The following is a 13774-nucleotide window of genomic DNA, read 5'->3' as shown; positions in this document are numbered from 1 at the left end:
GGATCGGGCTTTCAAGGAGTGGTATGGCCGTAAGCGATCACAGCTGGCTGTAGAAGACTATTTCTATATACTCTTCTAAGAGTAATACTTGTTTTAGATCTGCCTGTAAACGGTAGACCACCTGACACCTCAAATGAAAATGATTGGCTTTCCAGTTCGTTTTTTTTTTTTCTTAAGTTTTCTTCTTCTCTTGTGTTTAAATGACTTTGGTTACTGCCTTTATAATAGAAACTTAAGCTAAAAAGCTTACAGCACCTAGTATTCCCAGGCAGTCTCCCATCGAAGTACTAACTAGGCCCAACTCTTCTTCGCTTCCGAGATCAGACGGGATCGGGCTTTCAAGGAGTGGTATGGCCGTAAGCGATCACTGCTGGCTGTAGAAGACTATTTCTATATACTCTTCTAAGAGTAATACTTGTTTTAGATCTGCCTGTAAACGGTAGACCACCTGACACCTCAAATGAAAATGATTGGCTTTCCAGTTCGTTTTTTTTTTTTTCTTAAGTTTTCTTCTTCTCTTGTGTTTAAATGACTGTGGTTACTGTCTTTATAATAGAAGCTTAAGCTAAAAAGCTTACAGCACCTAGTATTCCCAGGCAGTCTCCCATCCAAGTACTAACTAGGCCCAACTCTTCTTCGCTTCCGAGATCAGACGGGATCGGGCTTTCAAGGAGTGGTATGGCCGTAAGCGATCACTGCTGGCTGTAGAAGACTATTTCTATATACTCTTCTAAGAGTAATACTTGTTTTAGATCTGCCTGTAAACGGTAGACCACCTGACACCTCAAATGAAAATGATTGGCTTTCCAGTTCGTTTTTTTATTTTGTTGTTTTTTTTTTTTTAAGTTTTCTTCTTCTCTTGTGTTTAAATGACTGTGGTTACTGCCTTTATAATAGAAACTTAAGCTAAAAAGCTTACAGCACCTAGTATTCCCAGGCAGTCTCCCATCCAAGTACTAACTAGGCCCAACTCTTCTTCGCTTCCGAGATCAGACGGGATCGGGCTTTCAAGGAGTGGTATGGCCGTAAGCGATCACTGCTGGCTGTAGAAGACTATTTCTATATACTCTTCTAAGAGTAATACTTGTTTTAGATCTGCCTGTAAACGGTAGACCACCTGACACCTCAAATGAAAATGATTGGCTTTCCAGTTCCTTTTTTTTTTTTTGTAGTTTTCTTCTTCTCTTGTGTTTAAATGACTGTGGTTACTGCCTTTATAATAGAAACTTAAGCTAAAAAGCTTACAGCACCTAGTATTCCCAGGCAGTCTCCCATCCAAGTACTAACTAGGCCCAACTCTTCTTCGCTTCCGAGATCAGACGGGATCGGGCTTTCAAGGAGTGGTATGGCCGTAAGCGATCACAGCTGGCTGTAGAAGACTATTTCTATATACTCTTCTAAGAGTAATACTTGTTTTAGATCTGCCTGTAAACGGTAGACCACCTGACACCTCAAATGAAAATGATTGGCTTTCCAGTTCGTTTTTTTTTTTTTCTTAAGTTTTCTTCTTCTCTTGTGTTTAAATGACTTTGGTTACTGCCTTTATAATAGAAACTTAAGCTAAAAAGCTTACAGCACCTAGTATTCCCAGGCAGTCTCCCATCGAAGTACTAACTAGGCCCAACTCTTCTTCGCTTCCGAGATCAGACGGGATCGGGCTTTCAAGGAGTGGTATGGCCGTAAGCGATCACTGCTGGCTGTAGAAGACTATTTCTATATACTCTTCTAAGAGTAATACTTGTTTTAGATCTGCCTGTAAACGGTAGACCACCTGACACCTCAAATGAAAATGATTGGCTTTCCAGTTCGTTTTTTTTTTTTTGTTGTTTTTTTTTTTTAAGTTTTCTTCTTCTCTTGTGTTTAAATGACTGTGGTTACTGCCTTTATAATAGAAACTTAAGCTAAAAAGCTTACAGCACCTAGTATTCCCAGGCAGTCTCCCATCCAAGTACTAACTAGGCCCAACTCTTCTTCGCTTCCGAGATCAGACGGGATCGGGCTTTCAAGGAGTGGTATGGCCGTAAGCGATCACTGCTGGCTGTAGAAGACTATTTCTATATACTCTTCTAAGAGTAATACTTGTTTTAGATCTGCCTGTAAACGGTAGACCACCTGACACCTCAAATGAAAATGATTGGCTTTCCAGTTCGTTTTTTTTTTTTGTTGTTTTTTTTTTTTAAGTTTTCTTCTTCTCTTGTGTTTAAATGACTGTGGTTACTGCCTTTATAATAGAAACTTAAGCTAAAAAGCTTACAGCACCTAGTATTCCCAGGCAGTCTCCCATCCAAGTACTAACTAGGCCCAACTCTTCTTCGCTTCCGAGATCAGACGGGATCGGGCTTTCAAGGAGTGGTATGGCCGTAAGCGATCACTGCTGGCTGTAGAAGACTATTTCTATATACTCTTCTAAGAGTAATACTTGTTTTAGATCTGCCTGTAAACGGTAGACCACCTGACACCTCAAATGAAAATGATTGGCTTTCCAGTTCGTTTTTTTTTTTTGTTGTTTTTTTTTTTTAAGTTTTCTTCTTCTCTTGTGTTTAAATGACTGTGGTTACTGCCTTTATAATAGAAACTTAAGCTAAAAAGCTTACAGCACCTAGTATTCCCAGGCAGTCTCCCATCCAAGTACTAACTAGGCCCAGCTCTTCTTCGCTTCCGAGATCAGACGGGATCGGGCTTTCAAGGAGTGGTATGGCCGTAAGCGATCACTGCTGGCTGTAGAAGACTATTTCTATATACTCTTCTAAGAGTAATACTTGTTTTAGATCTGCCTGTAAACGGTAGACCACCTGACACCTCAAATGAAAATGATTGGCTTTCCAGTTCGTTTTTTTTTTTTTTTGTTTTTTTTTTTTAAGTTTTCTTCTTCTCTTGTGTTTAAATGACTGTGGTTACTGCCTTTATAATAGAAACTTAAGCTAAAAAGCTTACAGCACCTAGTATTCCCAGGCAGTCTCCCATCCAAGTACTAACTAGGCCCAGCTCTTCTTCGCTTCCGAGATCAGACGGGATCGGGCTTTCAAGGAGTGGTATGGCCGTAAGCGATCACAGCTGGCTGTAGAAGACTATTTCTATATACTCTTCTAAGAGTAATACTTGTTTTAGATCTGCCTGTAAACGGTAGACCACCTGACACCTCAAATGAAAATGATTGGCTTTCCAGTTCGTTTTTTTTTTTTGTTGTTTTTTTTTTTTAAGTTTTCTTCTTCTCTTGTGTTTAAATGACTGTGGTTACTGCCTTTATAATAGAAACTTAAGCTAAAAAGCTTACAGCACCTAGTATTCCCAGGCAGTCTCCCATCCAAGTACTAACTAGGCCCAACTCTTCTTCGCTTCCGAGATCAGACGGGATCGGGCTTTCAAGGAGTGGTATGGCCGTAAGCGATCACTGCTGGCTGTAGAAGACTATTTCTATATACTCTTCTAAGAGTAATACTTGTTTTAGATCTGCCTGTAAACGGTAGACCACCTGACACCTCAAATGAAAATGATTGGCTTTCCAGTTCGTTTTTTTTTTTTGTTGTTTTTTTTTTTTAAGTTTTCTTCTTCTCTTGTGTTTAAATGACTGTGGTTACTGCCTTTATAATAGAAACTTAAGCTAAAAAGCTTACAGCACCTAGTATTCCCAGGCAGTCTCCCATCCAAGTACTAACTAGGCCCAGCTCTTCTTCGCTTCCGAGATCAGACGGGAAGACGGGATCGGGCTTTCAAGGAGTGGTATGGCCGTAAGCGATCACTGCTGGCTGTAGAAGACTATTTCTATATACTCTTCTAAGAGTAATACTTGTTTTAGATCTGCCTGTAAACGGTAGACCACCTGACACCTCAAATGAAAATGATTGGCTTTCCAGTTCGTTTTTTTTTTTTTTTGTTTGTTTTTTTTAAGTTTTCTTCTTCTCTTGTGTTTAAATGACTGTGGTTACTGCCTTTATAATAGAAACTTAAGCTAAAAAGCTTACAGCACCTAGTATTCCCAGGCAGTCTCCCATCCAAGTACTAACTAGGCCCAGCTCTTCTTCGCTTCCGAGATCAGATGGGATCGGGCTTTCAAGGAGTGGTATGGCCGTAAGCGATCACAGCTGGCTGTAGAAGACTATTTCTACATACTCTTCTAAGAGTAATACTTGTTTTAGATCTGCCTGTAAACGGTAGACCACCTGACACCTCAAATGAAAATGATTGGCTTTCCAGTTCGTTTTTTTTTTTTTGTTGGTTTTTTTTTTTTTAAGTTTTCTTCTTCTCTTGTGTTTAAATGACTGTGGTTACTGCCTTTATAATAGAAACTTAAGCTAAAAAGCTTACAGCACCTAGTATTCCCAGGCAGTCTCCCATCCAAGTACTAACTAGGCCCAACACTTCTTCGCTTCCGAGATCAGACGGGATCGGGCTTTCAGGGAGTGGTATGGCCGTAAGCGATCACTGCTGGCTGTAGAAGACTATTTCTATATACTCTTCTAAGAGTAATACTTGTTTTAGATCTGCCTGTAAACGGTAGACCACCTGACACCTCAAATGAAAATGATTGGCTTTCCAGTTCGTTTTTTTTTTTTGTAGTTTTCTTCTTCTCTTGTGTTTAAATGACTGTGGTTACTGCCTTTATAATAGAAACTTAAGCTAAAAAGCTTACAGCACCTAGTATTCCCAGGCAGTCTCCCATCCAAGTACTAACTAGGCCCAACTCTTCTTCACTTCCGAGATCAGACGGGATCGGGCTTTCAAGGAGTGGTATGGCCGTAAGCGATCACTGCTGGCTGTAGAAGACTATTTCTATATACTCTTCTAAGAGTAATACTTGTTTTAGATCTGCCTGTAAACGGTAGACCACCTGACACCTCAAATGAAAATGATTGGCTTTCCAGTTCGTTTTTTTTTTTTGTAGTTTTCTTCTTCTCTTGTGTTTAAATGACTGTGGTTACTGTCTTTATAATAGAAGCTTAAGCTAAAAAGCTTACAGCACCTAGTATTCCCAGGCAGTCTCCCATCCAAGTACTAACTAGGCCCAACTCTTCTTCGCTTCCGAGATCAGACGGGACCGGGCTTTCAAGGAGTGGTATGGCCGTAAGCGATCACTGCTGGCTGTAGAAGACTATTTCTATATACTCTTCTAAGAGTAATACTTGTTTTAGATCTGCCTGTAAACGGTAGACCACCTGACACCTCAAATGAAAATGATTGGCTTTCCAGTTCGTTTTTTTTTTTTTGTTGGTTTTTTTTTTTTTAAGTTTTCTTCTTCTCTTGTGTTTAAATGACTGTGGTTACTGCCTTTATAATAGAAACTTAAGCTAAAAAGCTTACAGCACCTAGTATTCCCAGGCAGTCTCCCATCCAAGTACTAACTAGGCCCAACACTTCTTCGCTTCCGAGATCAGACGGGATCGGGCTTTCAAGGAGTGGTATGGCCGTAAGCGATCACTGCTGGCTGTAGAAGACTATTTCTATATACTCTTCTAAGAGTAATACTTGTTTTAGATCTGCCTGTAAACGGTAGACCACCTGACACCTCAAATGAAAATGATTGGCTTTCCAGTTCGTTTTTTTTTTTTGTAGTTTTCTTCTTCTCTTGTGTTTAAATGACTGTGGTTACTGCCTTTATAATAGAAACTTAAGCTAAAAAGCTTACAGCACCTAGTATTCCCAGGCAGTCTCCCATCCAAGTACTAACTAGGCCCAACTCTTCTTCACTTCCGAGATCAGACGGGATCGGGCTTTCAAGGAGTGGTATGGCCGTAAGCGATCACTGCTGGCTGTAGAAGACTATTTCTATATACTCTTCTAAGAGTAATACTTGTTTTAGATCTGCCTGTAAACGGTAGACCACCTGACACCTCAAATGAAAATGATTGGCTTTCCAGTTCGTTTTTTTTTTTTGTAGTTTTCTTCTTCTCTTGTGTTTAAATGACTGTGGTTACTGTCTTTATAATAGAAGCTTAAGCTAAAAAGCTTACAGCACCTAGTATTCCCAGGCAGTCTCCCATCCAAGTACTAACTAGGCCCAACTCTTCTTCACTTCCGAGATCAGACGGGATCGGGCTTTCAAGGAGTGGTATGGCCGTAAGCGATCACTGCTGGCTGTAGAAGACTATTTCTATATACTCTTCTAAGAGTAATACTTGTTTTAGATCTGCCTGTAAACGGTAGACCACCTGACACCTCAAATGAAAATGATTGGCTTTCCAGTTCGTTTTTTTTTTTTGTAGTTTTCTTCTTCTCTTGTGTTTAAATGACTGTGGTTACTGTCTTTATAATAGAAGCTTAAGCTAAAAAGCTTACAGCACCTAGTATTCCCAGGCAGTCTCCCATCCAAGTACTAACTAGGCCCAACTCTTCTTCGCTTCCGAGATCAGACGGGACCGGGCTTTCAAGGAGTGGTATGGCCGTAAGCGATCACTGCTGGCTGTAGAAGACTATTTCTATATACTCTTCTAAGAGTAATACTTGTTTTAGATCTGCCTGTAAACGGTAGACCACCTGACACCTCAAATGAAAATGATTGGCTTTCCAGTTCGTTTTTTTTTTTTGTAGTTTTCTTCTTCTCTTGTGTTTAAATGACTGTGGTTACTGCCTTTATAATAGAAACTTAAGCTAAAAAGCTTACAGCACCTAGTATTCCCAGGCAGTCTCCCATCCAAGTACTAACTAGGCCCAACTCTTCTTCACTTCCGAGATCAGACGGGATCGGGCTTTCAAGGAGTGGTATGGCCGTAAGCGATCACTGCTGGCTGTAGAAGACTATTTCTATATACTCTTCTAAGAGTAATACTTGTTTTAGATCTGCCTGTAAACGGTAGACCACCTGACACCTCAAATGAAAATGATTGGCTTTCCAGTTCGTTTTTTTTTTTTGTAGTTTTCTTCTTCTCTTGTGTTTAAATGACTGTGGTTACTGTCTTTATAATAGAAGCTTAAGCTAAAAAGCTTACAGCACCTAGTATTCCCAGGCAGTCTCCCATCCAAGTACTAACTAGGCCCAACTCTTCTTCGCTTCCGAGATCAGACGGGACCGGGCTTTCAAGGAGTGGTATGGCCGTAAGCGATCACTGCTGGCTGTAGAAGACTATTTCTATATACTCTTCTAAGAGTAATACTTGTTTTAGATCTGCCTGTAAACGGTAGACCACCTGACACCTCAAATGAAAATGATTGGCTTTCCAGTTCGTTTTTTTTTTTTTGTTGGTTTTTTTTTTTTAAGTTTTCTTCTTCTCTTGTGTTTAAATGACTGTGGTTACTGCCTTTATAATAGAAACTTAAGCTAAAAAGCTTACAGCACCTAGTATTCCCAGGCAGTCTCCCATCCAAGTACTAACTAGGCCCAACACTTCTTCGCTTCCGAGATCAGACGGGATCGGGCTTTCAAGGAGTGGTATGGCCGTAAGCGATCACTGCTGGCTGTAGAAGACTATTTCTATATACTCTTCTAAGAGTAATACTTGTTTTAGATCTGCCTGTAAACGGTAGACCACCTGACACCTCAAATGAAAATGATTGGCTTTCCAGTTCGTTTTTTTTTTTTGTAGTTTTCTTCTTCTCTTGTGTTTAAATGACTGTGGTTACTGCCTTTATAATAGAAACTTAAGCTAAAAAGCTTACAGCACCTAGTATTCCCAGGCAGTCTCCCATCCAAGTACTAACTAGGCCCAACTCTTCTTCACTTCCGAGATCAGACGGGATCGGGCTTTCAAGGAGTGGTATGGCCGTAAGCGATCACTGCTGGCTGTAGAAGACTATTTCTATATACTCTTCTAAGAGTAATACTTGTTTTAGATCTGCCTGTAAACGGTAGACCACCTGACACCTCAAATGAAAATGATTGGCTTTCCAGTTCGTTTTTTTTTTTTGTAGTTTTCTTCTTCTCTTGTGTTTAAATGACTGTGGTTACTGTCTTTATAATAGAAGCTTAAGCTAAAAAGCTTACAGCACCTAGTATTCCCAGGCAGTCTCCCATCCAAGTACTAACTAGGCCCAACTCTTCTTCACTTCCGAGATCAGACGGGATCGGGCTTTCAAGGAGTGGTATGGCCGTAAGCGATCACTGCTGGCTGTAGAAGACTATTTCTATATACTCTTCTAAGAGTAATACTTGTTTTAGATCTGCCTGTAAACGGTAGACCACCTGACACCTCAAATGAAAATGATTGGCTTTCCAGTTCGTTTTTTTTTTTTGTAGTTTTCTTCTTCTCTTGTGTTTAAATGACTGTGGTTACTGTCTTTATAATAGAAGCTTAAGCTAAAAAGCTTACAGCACCTAGTATTCCCAGGCAGTCTCCCATCCAAGTACTAACTAGGCCCAACTCTTCTTCGCTTCCGAGATCAGACGGGACCGGGCTTTCAAGGAGTGGTATGGCCGTAAGCGATCACTGCTGGCTGTAGAAGACTATTTCTATATACTCTTCTAAGAGTAATACTTGTTTTAGATCTGCCTGTAAACGGTAGACCACCTGACACCTCAAATGAAAATGATTGGCTTTCCAGTTCGTTTTTTTTTTTTTTTGTTTTTTTTTTTTTAAGTTTTCTTCTTCTCTTGTGTTTAAATGACTGTGGTTACTGCCTTTATAATAGAAACTTAAGCTAAAAAGCTTACAGCACCTAGTATTCCCAGGCAGTCTCCCATCCAAGTACTAACTAGGCCCAACTCTTCTTCGCTTCCGAGATCAGACGGGATCGGGCTTTCAAGGAGTGGTATGGCCGTAAGCGATCACTGCTGGCTGTAGAAGACTATTTCTATATACTCTTCTAAGAGTAATACTTGTTTTAGATCTGCCTGTAAACGGTAGACCACCTGACACCTCAAATGAAAATGATTGGCTTTCCAGTTCGTTTTTTTTTTTTGTTGTTTTTTTTTTTTAAGTTTTCTTCTTCTCTTGTGTTTAAATGACTGTGGTTACTGCCTTTATAATAGAAACTTAAGCTAAAAAGCTTACAGCACCTAGTATTCCCAGGCAGTCTCCCATCCAAGTACTAACTAGGCCCAGCTCTTCTTCGCTTCCGAGATCAGACGGGAAGACGGGATCGGGCTTTCAAGGAGTGGTATGGCCGTAAGCGATCACTGCTGGCTGTAGAAGACTATTTCTATATACTCTTCTAAGAGTAATACTTGTTTTAGATCTGCCTGTAAACGGTAGACCACCTGACACCTCAAATGAAAATGATTGGCTTTCCAGTTCGTTTTTTTTTTTTTTTGTTTTTTTTTTTTAAGTTTTCTTCTTCTCTTGTGTTTAAATGACTGTGGTTACTGCCTTTATAATAGAAACTTAAGCTAAAAAGCTTACAGCACCTAGTATTCCCAGGCAGTCTCCCATCCAAGTACTAACTAGGCCCAGCTCTTCTTCGCTTCCGAGATCAGATGGGATCGGGCTTTCAAGGAGTGGTATGGCCGTAAGCGATCACAGCTGGCTGTAGAAGACTATTTCTACATACTCTTCTAAGAGTAATACTTGTTTTAGATCTGCCTGTAAACGGTAGACCACCTGACACCTCAAATGAAAATGATTGGCTTTCCAGTTCGTTTTTTTTTTTTTGTTGGTTTTTTTTTTTTTAAGTTTTCTTCTTCTCTTGTGTTTAAATGACTGTGGTTACTGCCTTTATAATAGAAACTTAAGCTAAAAAGCTTACAGCACCTAGTATTCCCAGGCAGTCTCCCATCCAAGTACTAACTAGGCCCAACACTTCTTCGCTTCCGAGATCAGACGGGATCGGGCTTTCAAGGAGTGGTATGGCCGTAAGCGATCACTGCTGGCTGTAGAAGACTATTTCTATATACTCTTCTAAGAGTAATACTTGTTTTAGATCTGCCTGTAAACGGTAGACCACCTGACACCTCAAATGAAAATGATTGGCTTTCCAGTTCGTTTTTTTTTTTTGTAGTTTTCTTCTTCTCTTGTGTTTAAATGACTGTGGTTACTGCCTTTATAATAGAAACTTAAGCTAAAAAGCTTACAGCACCTAGTATTCCCAGGCAGTCTCCCATCCAAGTACTAACTAGGCCCAACTCTTCTTCACTTCCGAGATCAGACGGGATCGGGCTTTCAAGGAGTGGTATGGCCGTAAGCGATCACTGCTGGCTGTAGAAGACTATTTCTATATACTCTTCTAAGAGTAATACTTGTTTTAGATCTGCCTGTAAACGGTAGACCACCTGACACCTCAAATGAAAATGATTGGCTTTCCAGTTCGTTTTTTTTTTTTGTAGTTTTCTTCTTCTCTTGTGTTTAAATGACTGTGGTTACTGTCTTTATAATAGAAGCTTAAGCTAAAAAGCTTACAGCACCTAGTATTCCCAGGCAGTCTCCCATCCAAGTACTAACTAGGCCCAACTCTTCTTCGCTTCCGAGATCAGACGGGATCGGGCTTTCAAGGAGTGGTATGGCCGTAAGCGATCACTGCTGGCTGTAGAAGACTATTTCTATATACTCTTCTAAGAGTAATACTTGTTTTAGATCTGCCTGTAAACGGTAGACCACCTGACACCTCAAATGAAAATGATTGGCTTTCCAGTTCGTTTTTTTTTTTTGTTGTTTTTTTTTTTTAAGTTTTCTTCTTCTCTTGTGTTTAAATGACTGTGGTTACTGCCTTTATAATAGAAACTTAAGCTAAAAAGCTTACAGCACCTAGTATTCCCAGGCAGTCTCCCATCCAAGTACTAACTAGGCCCAGCTCTTCTTCGCTTCCGAGATCAGACGGGAAGACGGGATCGGGCTTTCAAGGAGTGGTATGGCCGTAAGCGATCACTGCTGGCTGTAGAAGACTATTTCTATATACTCTTCTAAGAGTAATACTTGTTTTAGATCTGCCTGTAAACGGTAGACCACCTGACACCTCAAATGAAAATGATTGGCTTTCCAGTTCGTTTTTTTTTTTTTTTGTTTTTTTTTTTTAAGTTTTCTTCTTCTCTTGTGTTTAAATGACTGTGGTTACTGCCTTTATAATAGAAACTTAAGCTAAAAAGCTTACAGCACCTAGTATTCCCAGGCAGTCTCCCATCCAAGTACTAACTAGGCCCAGCTCTTCTTCGCTTCCGAGATCAGATGGGATCGGGCTTTCAAGGAGTGGTATGGCCGTAAGCGATCACAGCTGGCTGTAGAAGACTATTTCTACATACTCTTCTAAGAGTAATACTTGTTTTAGATCTGCCTGTAAACGGTAGACCACCTGACACCTCAAATGAAAATGATTGGCTTTCCAGTTCGTTTTTTTTTTTTTGTTGGTTTTTTTTTTTTTAAGTTTTCTTCTTCTCTTGTGTTTAAATGACTGTGGTTACTGCCTTTATAATAGAAACTTAAGCTAAAAAGCTTACAGCACCTAGTATTCCCAGGCAGTCTCCCATCCAAGTACTAACTAGGCCCAACACTTCTTCGCTTCCGAGATCAGACGGGATCGGGCTTTCAAGGAGTGGTATGGCCGTAAGCGATCACTGCTGGCTGTAGAAGACTATTTCTATATACTCTTCTAAGAGTAATACTTGTTTTAGATCTGCCTGTAAACGGTAGACCACCTGACACCTCAAATGAAAATGATTGGCTTTCCAGTTCGTTTTTTTTTTTTGTAGTTTTCTTCTTCTCTTGTGTTTAAATGACTGTGGTTACTGCCTTTATAATAGAAACTTAAGCTAAAAAGCTTACAGCACCTAGTATTCCCAGGCAGTCTCCCATCCAAGTACTAACTAGGCCCAACTCTTCTTCACTTCCGAGATCAGACGGGATCGGGCTTTCAAGGAGTGGTATGGCCGTAAGCGATCACTGCTGGCTGTAGAAGACTATTTCTATATACTCTTCTAAGAGTAATACTTGTTTTAGATCTGCCTGTAAACGGTAGACCACCTGACACCTCAAATGAAAATGATTGGCTTTCCAGTTCGTTTTTTTTTTTTGTAGTTTTCTTCTTCTCTTGTGTTTAAATGACTGTGGTTACTGTCTTTATAATAGAAGCTTAAGCTAAAAAGCTTACAGCACCTAGTATTCCCAGGCAGTCTCCCATCCAAGCACTAACTAGGCCCAACTCTTCTTCGCTTCCGAGATCAGACGGGACCGGGCTTTCAAGGAGTGGTATGGCCGTAAGCGATCACTGCTGGCTGTAGAAGACTATTTCTATATACTCTTCTAAGAGTAATACTTGTTTTAGATCTGCCTGTAAACGGTAGACCACCTGACACCTCAAATGAAAATGATTGGCTTTCCAGTTCGTTTTTTTTTTTTTGTTGTTTTTTTTTTTTTAAGTTTTCTTCTTCTCTTGTGTTTAAATGACTGTGGTTACTGCCTTTATAATAGAAAGTTAAGCTAAAAAGCTTACAGCACCTAGTATTCCCAGGCAGTCTCCCATCCAAGTACTAACTAGGCCCAACTCTTCTTCGCTTCCGAGATCAGACGGGATCGGGCTTTCAAGGAGTGGTATGGCCGTAAGCGATCACAGCTGGCTGTAGAAGACTATTTCTATATACTCTTCTAAGAGTAATACTTGTTTTAGATCTGCCTGTAAACGGTAGACCACCTGACACCTCAAATGAAAATGATTGGCTTTCCAGTTCGTTTTTTTTTTTTGTTGTTTTTTTTTTTTAAGTTTTCTTCTTCTCTTGTGTTTAAATGACTGTGGTTACTGCCTTTATAATAGAAACTTAAGCTAAAAAGCTTACAGCACCTAGTATTCCCAGGCAGTCTCCCATCCAAGTACTAACTAGGCCCAACTCTTCTTCGCTTCCGAGATCAGACGGGATCGGGCTTTCAAGGAGTGGTATGGCCGTAAGCGATCACTGCTGGCTGTAGAAGACTATTTCTATATACTCTTCTAAGAGTAATACTTGTTTTAGATCTGCCTGTAAACCGTAGACCACCTGACACCTCAAATGAAAATGATTGGCTTTCCAGTTCGTTTTTTTTTTTTGTTGTTTTTTTTTTTTAAGTTTTCTTCTTCTCTTGTGTTTAAATGACTGTGGTTACTGCCTTTATAATAGAAACTTAAGCTAAAAAGCTTACAGCACCTAGTATTCCCAGGCAGTCTCCCATCCAAGTACTAACTAGGCCCAGCTCTTCTTCGCTTCCGAGATCAGACGGGATCGGGCTTTCAAGGAGTGGTATGGCCGTAAGCGATCACTGCTGGCTGTAGAAGACTATTTCTATATACTCTTCTAAGAGTAATACTTGTTTTAGATCTGCCTGTAAACGGTAGACCACCTGACACCTCAAATGAAAATGATTGGCTTTCCAGTTCGTTTTTTTTTTTTTTTGTTGTTTTTTTTTAAGTTTTCTTCTTCTCTTGTGTTTAAATGACTGTGGTTACTGCCTTTATAATAGAAACTTAAGCTAAAAAGCTTACAGCACCTAGTATTCCCAGGCAGTCTCCCATCCAAGTACTAACTAGGCCCAGCTCTTCTTCGCTTCCGAGATCAGACGGGATCGGGCTTTCAAGGAGTGGTATGGCCGTAAGCGATCACAGCTGGCTGTAGAAGACTATTTCTATATACTCTTCTAAGAGTAATACTTGTTTTAGATCTGCCTGTAAACGGTAGACCACCTGACACCTCAAATGAAAATGATTGGCTTTCCAGTTCGTTTTTTTTTTTTTGTTGGTTTTTTTTTTTTAAGTTTTCTTCTTCTCTTGTGTTTAAATGACTGTGGTTACTGCCTTTATAATAGAAACTTAAGCTAAAAAGCTTACAGCACCTAGTATTCCCAGGCAGTCTCCCATCCAAGTACTAACTAGGCCCAACACTTCTTCGCTTCCGAGATCAGACGGGATCGGGCTTTCAAGGAGTGGTATGGCCGTAAGCGATCACTGCTGGCTG

The 13774-nt window shown here is 40.1% G+C and overlaps 36 non-coding genes and 5 pseudogenes across 36 annotated transcripts; all 41 read right to left on the bottom strand.

The window, feature by feature from the left end:
• Nucleotides 1-243: 243 nt before the first annotated feature.
• LOC136698922 (5S ribosomal RNA) lies at nucleotides 244-362 on the bottom strand. The gene has a single exon (XR_010803486.1). It is a non-coding gene; the product is annotated as a 5S ribosomal RNA (ribosomal RNA).
• Nucleotides 363-571: 209 nt separating this feature from the next.
• On the bottom strand, nucleotides 572-690 carry LOC136698719 (5S ribosomal RNA). Its single transcript, XR_010803289.1, has one exon. It is a non-coding gene; the product is annotated as a 5S ribosomal RNA (ribosomal RNA).
• A 222-nt stretch (nucleotides 691-912) lies between these two features.
• Nucleotides 913-1031, bottom strand: LOC136698718 (5S ribosomal RNA). Its single transcript, XR_010803288.1, has one exon. It is a non-coding gene; the product is annotated as a 5S ribosomal RNA (ribosomal RNA).
• A 207-nt stretch (nucleotides 1032-1238) lies between these two features.
• LOC136698716 (5S ribosomal RNA) lies at nucleotides 1239-1357 on the bottom strand. Its single transcript, XR_010803286.1, has one exon. It is a non-coding gene; the product is annotated as a 5S ribosomal RNA (ribosomal RNA).
• Nucleotides 1358-1566: 209 nt separating this feature from the next.
• Nucleotides 1567-1685, bottom strand: LOC136698921 (5S ribosomal RNA). Its single transcript, XR_010803485.1, has one exon. It is a non-coding gene; the product is annotated as a 5S ribosomal RNA (ribosomal RNA).
• Nucleotides 1686-1907: 222 nt separating this feature from the next.
• LOC136698715 (5S ribosomal RNA) lies at nucleotides 1908-2026 on the bottom strand. The gene has a single exon (XR_010803285.1). It is a non-coding gene; the product is annotated as a 5S ribosomal RNA (ribosomal RNA).
• A 221-nt stretch (nucleotides 2027-2247) lies between these two features.
• Nucleotides 2248-2366, bottom strand: LOC136698714 (5S ribosomal RNA). The gene has a single exon (XR_010803284.1). It is a non-coding gene; the product is annotated as a 5S ribosomal RNA (ribosomal RNA).
• Nucleotides 2367-2587: 221 nt separating this feature from the next.
• Nucleotides 2588-2706, bottom strand: LOC136698916 (5S ribosomal RNA). The gene has a single exon (XR_010803481.1). It is a non-coding gene; the product is annotated as a 5S ribosomal RNA (ribosomal RNA).
• A 221-nt stretch (nucleotides 2707-2927) lies between these two features.
• LOC136698915 (5S ribosomal RNA) lies at nucleotides 2928-3046 on the bottom strand. Its single transcript, XR_010803480.1, has one exon. It is a non-coding gene; the product is annotated as a 5S ribosomal RNA (ribosomal RNA).
• A 221-nt stretch (nucleotides 3047-3267) lies between these two features.
• Nucleotides 3268-3386, bottom strand: LOC136698713 (5S ribosomal RNA). The gene has a single exon (XR_010803283.1). It is a non-coding gene; the product is annotated as a 5S ribosomal RNA (ribosomal RNA).
• Nucleotides 3387-3607: 221 nt separating this feature from the next.
• LOC136698521 (5S ribosomal RNA) lies at nucleotides 3608-3734 on the bottom strand (annotated as a pseudogene).
• Nucleotides 3735-3955: 221 nt separating this feature from the next.
• Nucleotides 3956-4074, bottom strand: LOC136698238 (5S ribosomal RNA). Its single transcript, XR_010803004.1, has one exon. It is a non-coding gene; the product is annotated as a 5S ribosomal RNA (ribosomal RNA).
• A 224-nt stretch (nucleotides 4075-4298) lies between these two features.
• Nucleotides 4299-4417, bottom strand: LOC136698349 (5S ribosomal RNA; annotated as a pseudogene).
• Nucleotides 4418-4623: 206 nt separating this feature from the next.
• LOC136698538 (5S ribosomal RNA) lies at nucleotides 4624-4742 on the bottom strand. Its single transcript, XR_010803119.1, has one exon. It is a non-coding gene; the product is annotated as a 5S ribosomal RNA (ribosomal RNA).
• A 206-nt stretch (nucleotides 4743-4948) lies between these two features.
• On the bottom strand, nucleotides 4949-5067 carry LOC136698269 (5S ribosomal RNA). Its single transcript, XR_010803033.1, has one exon. It is a non-coding gene; the product is annotated as a 5S ribosomal RNA (ribosomal RNA).
• Nucleotides 5068-5291: 224 nt separating this feature from the next.
• LOC136698248 (5S ribosomal RNA) lies at nucleotides 5292-5410 on the bottom strand. The gene has a single exon (XR_010803014.1). It is a non-coding gene; the product is annotated as a 5S ribosomal RNA (ribosomal RNA).
• A 206-nt stretch (nucleotides 5411-5616) lies between these two features.
• LOC136698420 (5S ribosomal RNA) lies at nucleotides 5617-5735 on the bottom strand. Its single transcript, XR_010803108.1, has one exon. It is a non-coding gene; the product is annotated as a 5S ribosomal RNA (ribosomal RNA).
• A 206-nt stretch (nucleotides 5736-5941) lies between these two features.
• On the bottom strand, nucleotides 5942-6060 carry LOC136698303 (5S ribosomal RNA). Its single transcript, XR_010803065.1, has one exon. It is a non-coding gene; the product is annotated as a 5S ribosomal RNA (ribosomal RNA).
• A 206-nt stretch (nucleotides 6061-6266) lies between these two features.
• LOC136698268 (5S ribosomal RNA) lies at nucleotides 6267-6385 on the bottom strand. The gene has a single exon (XR_010803032.1). It is a non-coding gene; the product is annotated as a 5S ribosomal RNA (ribosomal RNA).
• Nucleotides 6386-6591: 206 nt separating this feature from the next.
• Nucleotides 6592-6710, bottom strand: LOC136698185 (5S ribosomal RNA). The gene has a single exon (XR_010802954.1). It is a non-coding gene; the product is annotated as a 5S ribosomal RNA (ribosomal RNA).
• Nucleotides 6711-6916: 206 nt separating this feature from the next.
• On the bottom strand, nucleotides 6917-7035 carry LOC136698266 (5S ribosomal RNA). The gene has a single exon (XR_010803031.1). It is a non-coding gene; the product is annotated as a 5S ribosomal RNA (ribosomal RNA).
• Nucleotides 7036-7258: 223 nt separating this feature from the next.
• On the bottom strand, nucleotides 7259-7377 carry LOC136698247 (5S ribosomal RNA). Its single transcript, XR_010803013.1, has one exon. It is a non-coding gene; the product is annotated as a 5S ribosomal RNA (ribosomal RNA).
• Nucleotides 7378-7583: 206 nt separating this feature from the next.
• Nucleotides 7584-7702, bottom strand: LOC136698070 (5S ribosomal RNA). Its single transcript, XR_010802843.1, has one exon. It is a non-coding gene; the product is annotated as a 5S ribosomal RNA (ribosomal RNA).
• A 206-nt stretch (nucleotides 7703-7908) lies between these two features.
• LOC136698966 (5S ribosomal RNA) lies at nucleotides 7909-8027 on the bottom strand. Its single transcript, XR_010803528.1, has one exon. It is a non-coding gene; the product is annotated as a 5S ribosomal RNA (ribosomal RNA).
• A 206-nt stretch (nucleotides 8028-8233) lies between these two features.
• LOC136698265 (5S ribosomal RNA) lies at nucleotides 8234-8352 on the bottom strand. Its single transcript, XR_010803030.1, has one exon. It is a non-coding gene; the product is annotated as a 5S ribosomal RNA (ribosomal RNA).
• A 222-nt stretch (nucleotides 8353-8574) lies between these two features.
• Nucleotides 8575-8693, bottom strand: LOC136698712 (5S ribosomal RNA). Its single transcript, XR_010803282.1, has one exon. It is a non-coding gene; the product is annotated as a 5S ribosomal RNA (ribosomal RNA).
• Nucleotides 8694-8914: 221 nt separating this feature from the next.
• Nucleotides 8915-9041, bottom strand: LOC136698519 (5S ribosomal RNA; annotated as a pseudogene).
• A 221-nt stretch (nucleotides 9042-9262) lies between these two features.
• LOC136698226 (5S ribosomal RNA) lies at nucleotides 9263-9381 on the bottom strand. Its single transcript, XR_010802993.1, has one exon. It is a non-coding gene; the product is annotated as a 5S ribosomal RNA (ribosomal RNA).
• Nucleotides 9382-9605: 224 nt separating this feature from the next.
• Nucleotides 9606-9724, bottom strand: LOC136698246 (5S ribosomal RNA). Its single transcript, XR_010803012.1, has one exon. It is a non-coding gene; the product is annotated as a 5S ribosomal RNA (ribosomal RNA).
• Nucleotides 9725-9930: 206 nt separating this feature from the next.
• Nucleotides 9931-10049, bottom strand: LOC136698849 (5S ribosomal RNA). The gene has a single exon (XR_010803417.1). It is a non-coding gene; the product is annotated as a 5S ribosomal RNA (ribosomal RNA).
• A 206-nt stretch (nucleotides 10050-10255) lies between these two features.
• On the bottom strand, nucleotides 10256-10374 carry LOC136698711 (5S ribosomal RNA). Its single transcript, XR_010803281.1, has one exon. It is a non-coding gene; the product is annotated as a 5S ribosomal RNA (ribosomal RNA).
• A 221-nt stretch (nucleotides 10375-10595) lies between these two features.
• On the bottom strand, nucleotides 10596-10722 carry LOC136698517 (5S ribosomal RNA; annotated as a pseudogene).
• A 221-nt stretch (nucleotides 10723-10943) lies between these two features.
• LOC136698214 (5S ribosomal RNA) lies at nucleotides 10944-11062 on the bottom strand. The gene has a single exon (XR_010802982.1). It is a non-coding gene; the product is annotated as a 5S ribosomal RNA (ribosomal RNA).
• A 224-nt stretch (nucleotides 11063-11286) lies between these two features.
• On the bottom strand, nucleotides 11287-11405 carry LOC136698245 (5S ribosomal RNA). Its single transcript, XR_010803011.1, has one exon. It is a non-coding gene; the product is annotated as a 5S ribosomal RNA (ribosomal RNA).
• A 206-nt stretch (nucleotides 11406-11611) lies between these two features.
• On the bottom strand, nucleotides 11612-11730 carry LOC136698734 (5S ribosomal RNA). The gene has a single exon (XR_010803304.1). It is a non-coding gene; the product is annotated as a 5S ribosomal RNA (ribosomal RNA).
• Nucleotides 11731-11936: 206 nt separating this feature from the next.
• On the bottom strand, nucleotides 11937-12055 carry LOC136698504 (5S ribosomal RNA; annotated as a pseudogene).
• A 223-nt stretch (nucleotides 12056-12278) lies between these two features.
• LOC136698710 (5S ribosomal RNA) lies at nucleotides 12279-12397 on the bottom strand. The gene has a single exon (XR_010803280.1). It is a non-coding gene; the product is annotated as a 5S ribosomal RNA (ribosomal RNA).
• A 221-nt stretch (nucleotides 12398-12618) lies between these two features.
• LOC136698709 (5S ribosomal RNA) lies at nucleotides 12619-12737 on the bottom strand. Its single transcript, XR_010803279.1, has one exon. It is a non-coding gene; the product is annotated as a 5S ribosomal RNA (ribosomal RNA).
• A 221-nt stretch (nucleotides 12738-12958) lies between these two features.
• Nucleotides 12959-13077, bottom strand: LOC136698914 (5S ribosomal RNA). The gene has a single exon (XR_010803479.1). It is a non-coding gene; the product is annotated as a 5S ribosomal RNA (ribosomal RNA).
• Nucleotides 13078-13298: 221 nt separating this feature from the next.
• Nucleotides 13299-13417, bottom strand: LOC136698912 (5S ribosomal RNA). The gene has a single exon (XR_010803477.1). It is a non-coding gene; the product is annotated as a 5S ribosomal RNA (ribosomal RNA).
• A 223-nt stretch (nucleotides 13418-13640) lies between these two features.
• LOC136698244 (5S ribosomal RNA) lies at nucleotides 13641-13759 on the bottom strand. The gene has a single exon (XR_010803010.1). It is a non-coding gene; the product is annotated as a 5S ribosomal RNA (ribosomal RNA).
• Nucleotides 13760-13774: the final 15 nt, after the last annotated feature.

This window comes from Hoplias malabaricus, chromosome 5 (assembly GCF_029633855.1).
Source record: "Hoplias malabaricus isolate fHopMal1 chromosome 5, fHopMal1.hap1, whole genome shotgun sequence".
Lineage (NCBI taxonomy): Eukaryota > Metazoa > Chordata > Actinopteri > Characiformes > Erythrinidae > Hoplias > Hoplias malabaricus.
This window is presented reverse-complemented; position numbering and strand designations above follow the sequence as displayed.